This window comes from Trichoplusia ni, chromosome 6, assembly GCF_003590095.1.
Source record: "Trichoplusia ni isolate ovarian cell line Hi5 chromosome 6, tn1, whole genome shotgun sequence".
Lineage (NCBI taxonomy): Eukaryota > Metazoa > Arthropoda > Insecta > Lepidoptera > Noctuidae > Trichoplusia > Trichoplusia ni.
The window spans coordinates 4,306,607-4,322,898 of record NC_039483.1 but is presented as its reverse complement, the minus strand read 5'-3'; the positions used below and the strand labels follow the sequence as shown (position 1 = coordinate 4,322,898).

The following is a 16,292-nucleotide window of genomic DNA, read 5'->3' as shown; positions in this document are numbered from 1 at the left end:
AACTTAAATCAATTGTTATCAGTAGCTGTCTCATTGTATTGAAAAAAATGTAGCAAATGCCCTTTGATATTTGAGCTGTATTAATCTAATTTTACAGAACTTTTATGAAACTCAATTTGACAAAATAAATAAATGCTTATGACACATATGTACTTACTCTGCTGGTTAAGGCGATCCTCATACTTGTAGAGAAAGAAAAAGCATTAATTATACTCCCTCCTTACAATTTCAAAACCCGAAATTTTGAGCCTGTAGATAAGTTGCATTTCTCCAAGCGCTAACGCGAACTCTACCTAATTGAACTGGCAAGTAACTTCACTTGTTAAATGGGAATATCATTCTTGTAAATTTGAAGTTTTCTATTATAATGCAAAGTAACATTGTGTTAGCCTTCTAGGTCTATATGGAAGTTGTATTTCTGAAGAATTGCCCAATGTACTGAACTGACGAGACAAAGTCACGTGACTTGTCAAAACAAATACTAACATTAAAATTTTCTTTATAAATCCGTTTTCTGTTTAACAATTATGTAGTTTTCCCTATGGTGTGTTAAACTTGTAAAGCTACAAAAGCTGAACAGAATCAAAATTGTTTTTATATAAATTAATTCTAGAGGTCATATAAAATGTAAATGAGTTCGATTCACTGACATTAATTATTATTTTAGTACGACTTTGTTTACAGCGTAATTAAAGCAAAAATCGGTGTTTGTTAATCAAAATCAGTTTTTTTTTGTAATTTGGATTAAAATATAGTACAATGGATTCAACAGGATCTAGTTTAATAGTATCATGGTAAGAATAGAGGTTATCGTTGATTTTCTATTACTTTAAAATTACGATGAAATATTGAAATTCATTTTTGAACTGAGATTTTTCTATTTTATAAACTCTACATACATTTAATTTTGTCTCAGTTAAATACATTCCTCATTTATCTATTGATTATTCATTCATCAAAATTGGTTCAGTAGTTCAGGTGATACAGTACATCAATGTGGAACATGATTGATTTTAAATTAAATAATGTAATATTATGTATATAAAACCAATAAGCACGGAACTTATTATGGCCGTAAATATTTAAACATTGACCTCTGGGTCAGGAGTAGTTAATTTATAATTATAATTTGCCTACTTATACGTAAGGTCAGGAAGACCGAGTCACTTCCAGGTTCCAAGACATAGCATTTTGTTTCTCTATCCAAAATAAAAAATAACACAATCTTTGAGGATTGATCACCACACTTTCTCAGTTGAGGTTGGTAATTTCAGATTAAAATATTTTGAACCTGAGATTCCTCATGATATTTTAATTCGCCATTTGTCAGTGATGTCTTACAATTTTTAGGAAACCACAAATATTAATTTGAAAGAGGCAGCGTTCAAAATTGAATTTGCACCTCGTCAAATCTATTGAACTGCAAGGCAACCGAGTCCTCAAAACAATTTTGGTTTAAACAGACCCAGAAGTCCTACTGCGATTAAAGTAGAATGATTGCTATTGTGTAAGAGAAATGCCGATATACGCTGTGTAGTGAGCTGTCACACTTCTACATCTGCAATAATAGTATTTCAAGAAGTGGCTGTGAAATTTTACATATTGTTTTTCTACTTCCAGAGAAAACTATTTTCCCACGTTTTATACACTTACTTTTTTGTTTCTTCCTTTGTTGTTCTTAGTATTTATTTCTGCTTGGTAGAATTTTGAGGCAATCCTATAATCTAGTAGGCCGAAATTTTGTAGCTTCAAACCGATGACAATGTAATTTACAACTATAAAACCTGGGCCAATATTGATAAAAAGGTGGGATTTTAGGTTTTTAAATCTATTAGTATATTTTAAAATTATAATTCTATCTGCTGTCGTGAAAAAAATAGAGTTTAAAAATGGTTAGTTTACAATTATTATTAACTCTACTTATTTTTCAGTACCTGCCACAATGAACCAGCATTTTCTAACGAACGTGATAAACTGCATTAGGTGTTCTAAGCGAATAAGCCACTCAGTCGTCTGACCCAGTCATCAGTCGGTTTAGGGTCCTTCGCAAATCAGCAAAAATTTTATATAAAAATTCATTTTTCAAATTCACGGTCTTCGCTCAAGCACTCGCCAGCTTTAATGGCCTTAAAACCAGGCATGACTATCCCAATCCTTTTGGAGAACTAAGTACTTCAAAATCGTTTAAAATCAATTTTGAATACGTACACCAGATTTCCTAAAATCTCTCTAAGCCCATTTTTAAAAGACACACAATAACAGTTTTAATATATAGGCACAGTACGTTTTAGCTAATTTTGAAAATTCGATATCCTACATTTAGTCAATTGCAATGTATTTTTAAATTAAGGTATACCTACGTCTTACTCTACACAAGGGCAAAGTACGATGTCTACTCAATGGGCAAATTAGAATGACTCGACATCCACAGTTCAATAACATTATAGTCGAATTTCATTTAGTACATCAACCTTTACTACGTCAGACAATGTTTTAAAACAAGATCAATTTTATTTGTGCAAACATTTTTCTCATATCGTTGATGAGAACGCCGCTTCGCCGGAAAACTATATTTCCACGTTTCGTCCGCTCGCCACCAGATGTCAGTGGCGTACCGCGCTTCTATCATATAAGCGCGCCGGCGCTGCGCTCGTCTCATTGGCCGGCACGACGCACGCGCGTTCACTACAGTGCCCCGACAACTCGCGACCGTGCACTAAACGAACTGTTGTGTTGACTGTGCTAACATGGATATACTAACACTGGACCCAACTGGACTTTATTAAAAAAACTGAAACATGGACTCCACTCTGGACCCCACCGGTCAGTACTAACTTCTACCCCATACTCGTCCAAATCCTATTAGAATCTTATAAAAATGGATACAAAAGTACTCGATCCTACCGGGCAATACTAAACGCGAAAATGATCGGTTTAGACCCCACGGAAATATACTAAACCCCATCTCCGATGAGACAAGATGTGTTGCGGAAGACGCAGAATATACACTGGCACCAGTCCGCGGGAGACCTCGTCGTGTCGCAAGCGCAGGGTTCCGCCCCGGCCTGGCCACTGAACGATAAACAACTCATCGCCTGTAAATACTATGAATAAAATGAAGGGAGGACGTGTACGCAAGGTCATTGGATGGAAATCAGCTGACTCGCGCGCCGCGTGCAATCCGGAAATGTACACCCATAGAAACAACATCCACCTTATGGAGAGAAAAACATTTTGCAACAAGCTGGTTCACTTTGGACAACACTACATTTCAATCTAAGTAAGTATGCTTAAATACTTTTTATATAAACTTTTGTGTGTTCATTGAGATGTCTGTCAAGTTTAAGTTTAAAAGGCAGGGCCCTATTGTGCTTGACAGGCACCTCCATTTTTAAGGGTTGGTCAAAATTAGGATTCAGTGATGGGTGCAGTAAGACAAGAGCGAGCGGACAGCTGTCGCGGCGGCGGACACGAGAGCTGCACGCTGCATATTAAAGTTCGTTGCACAGCTGTAATCCTTCCTCTTCCCCGGTCGCCATATTACTAATTTTGGAACCCAAATTCAAATAACTTTGAATTTAGATCACGCGCTACACCTAAACGTTGTCACAAACAATATTTTAAACTCAATTATAAGGTTGAATATTCTGTTTTCTGTCCGAATTTCGGCCAGTATCGCGATTTTTATGGCACCGACCGCGAGTTCATTGACCGGACATATTTTATTTCATCGCGCGCTTCCACGTACACACACAGAGACTACACACCCACACAGCGAAGTGTCGCACCCACACAGCCGCGAGCCATCTCTGCATGTTTGCGTCCACTTCGCGTAAACACAACACACCGCTCATTTGTATTGCGAATGTAATCGTTACTATAATTAATTATCATTATTGTGTCCCTTAATTCGCGAAAACAAAAAAAAACTACTTTTAAAAACAAGGTATAAACGTTTGTTGGTACGCAGTTATTCAATTATCTGATACGAATCTACCGGCAATATAGTTTCAGAATCGACTTCCTTTAATACATAACCTGACTCTGACTTATATACTAATACTTTAGTTATCTGTATGAACAAGTAATACTTACACCGCGTGTAGACGAGTACGCGGAAAGGTATTTTATAATCGGCACACGGCCCAACACGTATCATAATATCTCGAGATTAACCCATTTAGACCTACCGTACCATATACGGTACACTTGTTATATTTTTTTTTTGCAGGTACTCGCATAATATTTTTAATATTATTTGGTATTTATGTCGAAAAGAAGAATAGTGCTCATCGGAAAAAATACGCCAGTGCAATTGAATGCTGATAATAGTGCAGATTTATTGAACAAGTTTCGTAAATTTATTTTTTCTGCGGAGACATGGCTTCCAACAGGTAAATATACTACAATTATATAATTTATACAAATAATTTCCATCTTTTTATAAAACTAAAATACTTCTTGTTTCATTGTGACATTTGAATATCCTAATTATTTATTTATTTTTTAGTTATTTAGACATGAATAATGGTGTACCCTATTTGGTACGGTAGGACTATATGCCATTTCAATTAACTTTTTTTGCTTTTCAGACCATTATCCCTGAATGACATCTTATCTTTATTGGAAGAGGGGGATGTTGAGACAACCGAAGGTGAAAATGATGTATTCATACTTCCGCCTGATAATGCGAATGCAGAACTGACAGACGAGGACTCTGGAGACGAAGATCAGGTCAATGTCAATAATCTACCTCCCAGCTTGCTCAGAGCGGACGCAGAGCTACGTCAACCCGCTACAGTTAGTTTGGACAACATTGGGGATCCGGACACGAATGATGAGCCCCTTCATAAAGTTTTAAAAAAATATAACTGGAGGAAACGGGATTACGAAGGCTCACTATCATTATGGCGACCTGATTACCACGTCCCTCAGGAAAAATCACCACTAGAATGGTTTTCTTTGTTTTTTTCGGAGGATGTTTTTGATTTATTGACCACTGAGACGAACAGGTACATAGGAAGAAAAAACCTTGCTGCTGATATAAAAATAGAAGAGATGAAGTGTATGATTGGTGTTCTGTTAGTAAGTGGCTATTCCTCGGTAAATAGAAGACGAATGTATTGGGAGAACTCGCCTGACGTGAAGAATGAGCTCATTGCTAGTGCTTTATCGAGAGACCGCTTTTCCTACATATTTTCAAATCTACATTGTATGGACAACCATCAGTTAGATTCTTCTGATAAATTTGCAAAAGTTCGGCCACTTATGAGCAAATTATCTGCCAAGTTTCTAGACCACTGTCCCCACAAAGAAAACCACAGTGTTGACGAAGCTATGGTGCCTTATTTTGGTCGACATGGATGTAAACAATTTATTCGTGGCAAACCCATACGGTATGGGTTCAAACTGTGGGTAGGAGCTACTGCGGGGGGCTATATAGCTTGGTTTGAGCCTTACCAAGGGGCCACTACAATTTTGAACGCCAGATATGCTGAATTAGGCCTTGGGGCTAGTGTAGTTTTGACATATTCAGATAAACTAATGAAACTTGAGCTTGGATCCAGATATCACTTATATATTGATAATTTTTTTACCGGGTTACCGTTGGTTGAAGAGTTAACAAAAAGGAATATGGGTGTAACGGGCACTATAAGAGAAAATCGAACAGGAAAATGTCCTTTGATAGCTAATAAAGAAATGAAGAAGAAGGAAAGAGGAGAGTATGATTATCGTGTTAGTGACTCCATTATAATCTGTAAATGGCATGACAACAGCATTGTTACAGTTTGCTCAAATTCAACGGGGATATTACCGTGTCATAAGGCAGAGAGATACTCACAACAACTAAAAAAGAAAATTAGTGTATCTCAGCCTCACTTGATTCAGAAGTATAACCAAAATATGGGTGGTGTCGACTTATCTGATCAAAATATTTCGTCAGTCAGAACTAGCATCCGGGGAAAAAAGTGGTACATGCCCCTTATTTTGCATTGTCTTGACATGTCAGTGCAAAATGCCTGGCTACTTTATAGATACAATGGTGGCAAACAAGATTTATTGTATTTTAGACGTCGCATAGCTATATCCATAATTGAATCGAATAAGTCTCGAAGCAAGCCTGGACCTAGCCGACAATCATCTCTAACTATGGATTCCCGATTTGATGACAAGGGTCATTATATAATAAAACAGCCCGATAATAAAAGAACGAGATGTGGACATTGCCACCGACAAAGCCCAGCAAGATGCATCAAATGTAATGTTGGATTGCATGTTGAATGCTTTCTTGCTTACCACACAAAATGCTAATTTAGTGTATGTTTTTCTTGTATTTTAATAAGTTTTCATTTGCTGCGGTTTTTTTTATTCTGATTACATTTTTAAATAACTATGAACAATAAACAACTTTTTTCTCATTTTTACGGTATTTTTCTTACTCCAAATCCTACTGTACCATATGTGGTACGGCTATTTCCCAGACCCCTTTTATTTCAGGATTTTAATTTTTTAGGTTTTCCTAATATTTAGACCCCTATCAACCTATATACTAAGAAAAAAACAAACATTTTAGAAAAAAATAGTTTCAGGACTAAATGGGTTAACAAGCGCGTAATGTGCCTGTGTTTGCCGAATTATTCCAGTTCAACAACCGGGCGAACGTCCGATCGGGAGTTCAAAATAGACGCGGACACGATCCACCTCGCTCCTCGGCGACATCAAAAAATGTCGTTACTTACCACGACCACGCCAAAACCAATTTACTACACCTAGATTATGTACCATGTATTTTTGTACAATTGCAACACCGGTCTCGATGTTCGATATTCGATTTTTGACAAATGCAACACGGAAGAGTTACGTAAACGAACTTGGAAACTTTTGAATTTGGAGCTTGTTTTTTTTTCGGCCGTAGCGATGACACGGTGAATCACGAGTACGTGATATTTAGGATCGCACATGTCTGTATCAGATTGAGCAATATTCTGCGATGAACTTCCTTGACCCCGCGCGGGCTCGTCGCCTGCACTGTGGCCTGTTTTCGGCATTGCGTCATCATAGGTCACTACCACCCTAGCCCGCCATATTTTTTGCTCATAATATTCTCCGCACGTTAGTTTCTTCCTTTGTTAGACCATTTAAACTCAAACCATCTATTTTGGTAACTTAATATAGTCGTGGCTGGTCGCGTCGTAACTTAATGTGGCGTAATTTGATTGTGATAAAACTTGTGTCAGAATAAGTATTTTATTTCTCTTTTTAGGGCAAGTAGGAGTAATAAAACTCGTTATATGGTCGGACAAACTCGGATACAAGTTTCCTAAAACGATGCTTTTTGAATAGATACATACATCTGTAGAGTAAATAAAAAATATACCTTCGTGTTTCTGATGTACGATAATAATTACTCTAATCATTTTATATCTTGCGAACCATAGACAATTTATTGCGCGTCCTTTACCGACATTACGTGTGCATAAATTATTGTCATTGAACAGAGAAATAGTTACAACAACTTATAACACAAAGTCGTTTGACCCAAACCAATCAATTCTTGACTCGAGTTGAGTAAAATAAGTATATTTTTAAGTGTTTGCTTCAGATATTTGCTGTAGACTTCACAACATTATGTAAAAACATGAAATCAGGTACGACACACATACTTAACAATCAATGTTGCGACAGCTACTCAGGAATTTGCAGCGAAGTGAAGAAATAATATGCATTATTTGAAAAAAGATCGAACAACATTTTAATTTAAAAATTGTAGGTTTAAGATAAAATTACCGGATCCTTTTGAACTTTTAAATAAAGAATCGGGCGTCGAGGTTAATTCGCGGTTTGAAATAACCGATAGCGAGTTATTTATTCGTCGAGTTCGCGCGTCAGCCGCCTGCCGACATATTTGTGGTTCAAGACCAGATAATGTGTGTGTTTAACATAATCAGCTATTACGTTTCCTTTAATGTTTAACACGAAAGAATACAAACTCACTCAGTCGAGCTACCTGTTCGTTTCTCGAGCCATGCAAACTGTTTCATTCTTATTCTTTATGGGGACCTAATTGCACAGCGTGGCGGTTTTCGGTCACGACACGTGAGGCTTGACATCCAGGTGACCATTACGCGGAGCAGGCCGCACGGTAGCCGGCAGATGCATCCATCTACAAACCTCCACTCATTATTCTGTTCTACATGCAAATTAGACCAATAATGTTATCGATTCTTAAAATATCAACAAAGAACGTTCGTTCCATTTTTTTCTGCTACAAGTAAAAACAGCGCATGAATTGAAGTTAAAAATGTATACTTTTTGCGATGCAAAATACTGCTTGTCGCATTACAAAGGTGCAATACAAGGTCGTATGGCAGCTGGAAGGTCTAATTAAAGGTTTTATGTTTAAATAATTAAGTGGGCAGTGCCACGGTGGGCAGTGCCACGGTGGGCAGGTGTCGCCTTGTTTATGCAACTATAAAATCATTATTTAGGGACATGCCAAATTACGGACGCGCATTAATAACGCTCTCCTAGGTATTATTGCTCACGAAAGATAAATCGAAATTCTCATTTGAATATTCTGACTATAGTTTTTGCTGTCGGCTTTTGAATATTGCTTGTTAGCATTTGGGGTATACTTAACAGCAGATGGAATGTACTATACACTTGTCGTTCGAGCAAATATAAGTCAAACTTAATGCGCATCGACCTTGTATCTCTCTGTCTCGCATATTCAGTTTGACATTTATCAGAAAGTGACAGTTATACAAAGTATCTTATCATTAGCTTCGATTAAAACCTTATTTCTCAATTTATTTTCCTATAATTAGTTTATATTAGCTCATCCATTACAGGTAGCGGCCTGCAAATAGAACTAATCTTTACGAGATTACACACTGTCACTCGTCCACAATTTGCCTGTCTGGATACTATTTAATTCAAAGTTAATAAACTAAGTTAAACGCAAATACCAAAGTCTTAATCCAAACGTGGCATGCATTAACTACATCATAGATAATAAATCTAGAATCATTTAATGAACATATTCGTTAACGAGCAAAGAAAAAAACACATGACTTTTAATTTTCTATCAAAAATATGAGACAAGGAATGTAAGTAGAATTTTGGTGGAGTCAATAAACTTGAAAAGAACCAGTTCCGATTTGTTTGAACACAAATATCTTTGACCAAACATTAGAAAAAAAGATAATACAATATTGTCGAATAGATACCCGACTTGCTTAATTACTTATCAATGAATCGTGGAACTCCTATTTCGAATTCCATTTTTGAGTTTGAATCTTAATATTCGAATGAATGTTTCCTTTGACAGTTGTCTATGATTATTGTCGAAACAATATTTCAACCATTCCTGTCATCGTTTCATCCTTGTGAGTTCATTAACCATTTAATCATATTAGCGACTAACATTTATTGAATAAAATGAACAGATCCGCCATTTAAAGCCAGTTCAATTCATTTTGGAGTCTAGAGATTACTTTTTGCAGTCGACAATGTCTTATGCCACGTCAGTCGTTAAACAAAAGAATGCAGCCTTGAGTAATTGTGTTATGACAGATTTGTCTGTTTCCTTAACTTATTAGCTTTGAAATGGCACGATTCCTTTCACTTATACCATCACAATATAAAATTAAAAGGATTGACAGAAGTGTGTTTGACATTTGCGTAATTTTTTCGAAACGTTTCTCCAATATTCACCATTTTGAATCTAGATATTCGAAAAGTTGACGTCATTAAAGTCATTAATCTAATCAGCAAACATATACGTAATAGTTTTAAAAATGTAAAAACCGCGAGCTAGTCTGATTTATTAATTCATTGGCATTATACTCTGTGCTTATCTAGAAATTAAAAAACTGCATTGTTTTATCCGCTTATCTTCCTTGGAAACTTTTCTTTTCATAGTTGCACGCGATATGTAAGTAACCTGTCATTACTATTTTAATTTCCAAGACGCTATTTTTCTATGTTCGTTGCTAGTTTAATCAAGTTTTTAGTAATAACGTGTTTCCGCGTCAAGGAGAAATTTGATTTAAACTTATTTTGCGATTCCAAATTCTACATTTTGACAGTTTAGATTGAGAATGTTTTAGAGATGGAAATATGTGGTTTTTTGTAGAGTCAACCGACCATAAACAAATAGAGATGATAATATATAAATGTCATTTAGTATTTACGTATTTTAATTTATAATTTGACATTTAGCAGTCTCGTGTCGAACTTACAGAATGTGTTGGTCAGTAAATGCAGTCAGTGGGTCAAATATTGGCCACAGACACCTAAAATTAAATATCTATCTGCAACCTTACTTGTTACAATACAAGTTTAGTTGCATCACAGTTTACGTAACATATCGCTTGCCGTAATATCCGCGTGAACGTTCCTTTTTCAAGTGTTCCATTTGAATCGGAGTTTTATTCTTTTTTACCATTGATTTATTTGACAACCCATTTATTTATATAGCAACACGTTTTAGTGAATAGCAACACATATATCTGGATGTCATTGGTTCTATTTTTGGATTTGCTGTTCCTTTTTTAATTCCATTTACGTTTTATGTTAACCTCGTTCGTACGCATTTTTAAAGCAACTATTTAAGGTATGTTTCACATATACTTTGTTTTTAAGTAGCTACACTTTAATCTCCCGGTACATACTACTCTTAAAACATTTTTATGCAAAAACAAAACATCGAAAATGTAAAAAATTGCCTGACAATAAGCAATTAAGTTAACTTACGACAGATACCGCGAACCAATTGAGCAATTCAACCAAATTAAGATTTATTGACAGGCCAATAAATTAAAAACAGTGTCGTTCTCATTTTGCGTTCATATCCCCATTTTACTTCACTTATTTATTTAAAGTAGGCGATTACAAAGCCGGATAAAGGTTATTATAACGTTACTTGCTAAGTGGCAACCCTGATAAGTTACCTAACAAATACGTAGAGATTGCATTTGTGCGCAATCTACAGGAAAATCAAACATCACAAAACAATACATAAGTTACCCGAATTGCTACAATCTGCAAAGAGTTGGTTGAAAAAATGTAACTTGCAAAAAACCGTGTTATTTTGCAAATTAGAGGGAACTTGACATAAAAACTCTTTCGCTATTTAATTTAAATGGGTGGAGATTACAATGTCACATATTCCAATAATATGGGGCCATTATTAAAATGGTGTGGGTGTTAATTTTGGTCATAGACTGATGATACCTTTTCCTCTATGTTTTCTGGCAGGCACATTGGCTACTGATAGATTCGTCATCGATCAAAGTCATTGACACGGCTGCAATGGACGCAGATATACTAGGATATTATGAGAGCACAGGCGTTCACTCAACTCTCGCGGGCCGCGGTGCATCCACCTTATCACGTTCGCAACGAGCTAGCACCAAAAACCATTGCGAAACAAATATCGAACATTTTTAAAATTCAAATCGTAATCAAAACATCTACCGATGTGTTTGTCGTGTCTATTAGATAAGAGCAACATTTAGATAACGCACACTAACAAAACTAGAACGTGTGTGACTTCGTAAACTCCTCCACGCTACTGCTCGCCTAGTACCCGAAACATAGAAACTGCTCACGAACGAATCTGAAACACAACATGAACGCAACTTTCACATGTGGAAAATCGTACACAAGTGCAAAATGTACATGCGTACACAGCGCATGCTCTCATTCTACGTGTATTTGGTCGAATGCCTGTGTGTTGTGTAGTGAAAACGCTTTCCTCGTACAACACGTATAATATGTATGTATGTACGTGCATAAGTGGCAGTATCTCATAGTAAAGGAACGCGTGTTAATAGCAAAGTTGTGTTTCCGCATAGGCAGTTCGTAGAGGCAACGAACATGAACGTGTGAAGGCTTGCCCCCGTGTGAACACGAGAGCGTCAACCTTACGAATTAGAAAAAAGTCGCTTTACGCCTCGCCTCGACGCATACTTACCGCCGGATTTTATATTTATACATTCTTAAAACTAGGCTCTTACTAAAATTAAATGCCCCAATTAAAAACTTAAAATTCTAGCACCCACTAGTTAATACCTAGAACAGATTAAATTAAATCTAAAGCTTAAATTGCTAGAAAAAATATCGAAAAGTGCTTCCTACGTCAAAATGTCGTCAGTCGCTGTGATTGTGACGCGCCTACACGCGCTCACGCACACCTCCAAGCGAGCCCACGTACGTCTGTGTATATAGCTACAACATTGAAACTTCGTACGTCACAAGTTGGCCTCCCGCAATCTCTGCGAGCCTGGTACCTCGTCTCCCCGTAATAAGCTGAAGATAACTCGCTTTTCTTGATCTTACAATAAAGGAAGGCATTATTTTAGCTTCCGTGTTCTTTTTTTAGATAAGGATTAAGAAAATTTAATCCGAATGTATTAATAATCATGTTACCACACAAGCTTTTAAGTATTCTCGGTATATTTCTAACAAAACCATGAATGGTATTTATTAATAAAAAAATGAACCCAGGTTTAAATCCCAGTCTCCCATTTAGGCAGGTCGCGAGAACCTGCAAGTCCTTTCATGTGACTAACACTAGCACTCGGTATTCAGAACTGCTGAGAAGGCACGATGCTTGAACGTTCGAAACGCACAACTCCTATCACTTCTGCTCGCCTGGTACTAAGTGTTCTAGTTGACGATCCGAGCGGTCACAAGATGACGATCGTAACTCGAGAACTTTAATCGATTCAATGCTTAGTTTTAATGAGATGAGATGAGTAATATTTTAATTATAAAAAAACACAACTAAGAAAAGAATAATGTACAACTGAAACTGAATACTAAAACAGCGCCCAGCCGCTCACCGCCATCTGTTATCGACTAGCGTCAAACTATTAAATTTATGATCATACTGGACAGAGACAGTATTTTTTTTCTTTGGATACATAGTGTATGCGAGTGTACAATTTGAGGGATTATTTAAGGCAATGTGTCGCCAGGTTTAATTGAACAATGACAGGTGCACGGAGCCTGCCCCAGCCAAGGATGACTACTGGCGGCCGGTGCACACTGGGACAAATGCCGGCAAATATTGCCTAGTTTTTTGCCCTAGGACATGAGCGGGACATGCAGCGCACAGTGCACTTCTATTATAATTAGTGTCTTTATCAGTAGATTGTAATTGGATGCGTCGCGTTAAAAACTAGATCCTTTGTGTTCCAGAATGTGAGGCAATTGTGAATTAAAATGTAGAGCCTGACAACTGCCGACCATTATAATTTTAAATATACACTCATTTTTGCCGTTCGATAAAAAGGAAAACGTCTTATCCGCAAATGGCGGAAACTTTGAAATACGAAACTTCGAACTCAATTGTTTCTCGCATTCTAAATTTAAAATAAACCTGTCAACACGTTTTTAGGGTTGTACCACGTTGTAATGTGACTTATACGTAAAAAATTACGCGTCCGTGAAATAAATATAAAACATACCAACCGAATCTTTAAGGTTCATGCAAAAGCGTGTAATTTTTATGGTATGTCCGGATACGATAAAAAACAACCTGCCCTTAACCATTTAAATAACAAAGACCCAAAAATCCATTCGCCAACAATTACTTGTGCAAATAGACAAATGGAAAAAATTTAGAAACAAATGACCACTTTTTGCAATGCGGATTGTTAAAAAATGCCTTTGCCAAAAAAACATTAAAACAGCCTTGTAATAAACTGCAATGGTTTTCGGCTGTCCTAGGTGGTCGGGCGTTTTGCAAAAAAGCTATTATTCTTTATGGTTATTGTTCAATTGTCATAAAAATCAAAGAGGATGCCGCAGTGATGTTTTTTGAGTTTGGTGACAACAACTGAAACTTTTAAAAGAGCGGATAAAATTTTAAATATGTAAAACAAGAACTTTAATACTCTCCAAATCACAAACTAACAAAAGTATGGCAACCACACAAAACAAAAATCGAACACATCCATAGACAACTGAAACAAAACTTTTTAATGACCTCAACTTTTTTTATAATACTGGCACTAGTTTGCTGAAATACGTACGTACAAAAAAAAGTTATAAATTGTCTGTGGCGACCACCTGACGACATGTGTCATGTGACCAACATTAAACAGGACGAGTTTAGTCTGTATTAGCTTACAACAGGTATTTAAGGCTAAATGGACGAACGAGACGCTGACAGTGTGTCAAATGATAATATTAACTAAACGACATTAAAATAAGCAGCGTAGACTTTAATAAGTATAACATTCATAATATTATGATACTACATATTATATTACATAAACAACTTCTATTTTTATTATATTTTAATATTTAATAAATATTATGACAGGTAGAAAGAGATGGCAACATTGCAGATAGGCGGGACAGAGCTAGAAAAATATCGTAATCGATTTTAAATACAAATTATAAAAACCATGCTATTTGCATTAGTACTGGCTGCATATTATAATGTTATGTGCCTAGTTAAAAACGGTCTTTTTTATTTTATTTAACTAACGCTCACATTAAAAAAAATATTAACAGGATGTTAACATGGTATATATTCTGAAGCCCTCCTCAATAAATGGGCCTAAGCCTGTTTTTTTTTGTCACCTCACTACATCTTAAATTAAAATCTTCTGCTTAATGATATTAGTACCATTAATCTTCATTTTGACCAACCGTGTATCACTTGTGTAAAACTGTTCTTCCAAAGAATATTGATGTATTTCTACAACATGAAACTAATGTTTTTCTCTTTCTTTCCAGATGTAATCGCGACCATCGGCCTTCAGTCTCACATCATCACTAATCATCATCTTCATCTCCACCATCACCAAATCCAATCTCATCACTTCATTAAGATAAATACTCATTAGTAAATAATGTTTTATACGACTGATGTTATTTTCACAAGAAATAATTGCACATATCTTCATGCATTTGTATTTTATATAAATTATTATAATTTTGTTGTAAGCCGATGCTACTTTGTTGATATGAGTTTTTTTTTAATTTTTGTATTAAAAAAGTAACATCACTATTAGTTTAAGAAAATTGAATGACAAGCAAAAAGAGGCAAAGGGTATTTTGAATGGTTTTCTTCACACAGACTGTACATTATTTCGAGAGACCTTCAAAAATTGACCGCAAACATATATATAGAAAAAATATTAGATATAAGACCCTAGTTTATGATTTTGGCTCCTTGAATACGTAACTTCCAACACAATTCGAGTTACCATGTTATACCTTCCGCTTGATAAAGTGTAAATAGAGTTGCAACGCTTTTCCAATGCTTCTTGTTGGCTCATAGATTCTATGTTTAATTTTCGTCTTAAATTAGCATATTCTATTATTATGTAGATAAATTAGATAAGACTGTATTAAATTTAAGCGGCTATTTTTTAAATTCAGTGTTGCCAATTAAGACTGAATTAATAAAAATTAAAGAATAACCTCTTTCGTCCTTCTTATGGTAAAAAGGCCCAGAAAGGATCCCACCCTACAAATTTTGAAAATTATGTATTTTTAAGCAAGTAAAGGCATAATATAGGGGGTAATAAAGATGTTTATATTATTTTGAAATTGAGTTTTTGTTTTTTTTCCACTTTTTCTATTTATATAATATCCATTCAAACTACTGTTGTTATTTTCAAATTGGCAAGTAAGTATACTAACAACTACTTTAACTCCGTATCAGGGAACAGAATAAAATACTATTATTTTACTTTCATCAATATTTTCGCACACATCGAACGACCTACTATAAAATTCTTATAACTTGTTATTTAGTACTAAAGACACAGCTATAAACATAAACATATTGACTTCAATAAAAAAACCTCGAATAAAACATACATACATATAACAAAGATCCACAAATCGACACTCATTTAACATTACGCAAAAGACAAACACTCAAGAAAAAAAAATACTTCAAACAGGCCGGCGATATTGGCAAAAACAATAGGAACCCTCGCAAAACTGACAAAGGGCTATTATAAACAATAATAGATGCATAAACAACAATTGGCACACACTTACGCAAATTAGAAACACAAGAAAACCTCCTTCCTTTGTCATATTGTTGTTATTTGCGAGCATCAGGTAGGTCTTCCAGGGCAAGCGCAAATTACGAAAAATATAAGCGGGTTTAAGCTTTGATGTTTAAGATAAAGGTATGGATGAATCTGAAGATGATAAAAATAGTATAAAAAGCTTTAAGAAATAAGAAATTCTGATAAATAAGTCAATTCCTGCTCAGGCAATCGTTATTACCATCAGAATTTTCCAAACTACGG

General features: G+C 35.6%; 1 long non-coding RNA gene across 1 annotated transcript; it reads left to right on the top strand.

Annotated features, from left to right (window-relative positions):
- The first annotated feature begins 2,614 nt into the window (after nt 1-2,614).
- LOC113495313 lies at nt 2,615-15,580 on the top strand. The gene is made up of 2 exons (XR_003400706.1): nt 2,615-3,280; nt 14,758-15,580. It is a non-coding gene; the product is annotated as an uncharacterized LOC113495313 (long non-coding RNA).
- Nucleotides 15,581-16,292: the final 712 nt, after the last annotated feature.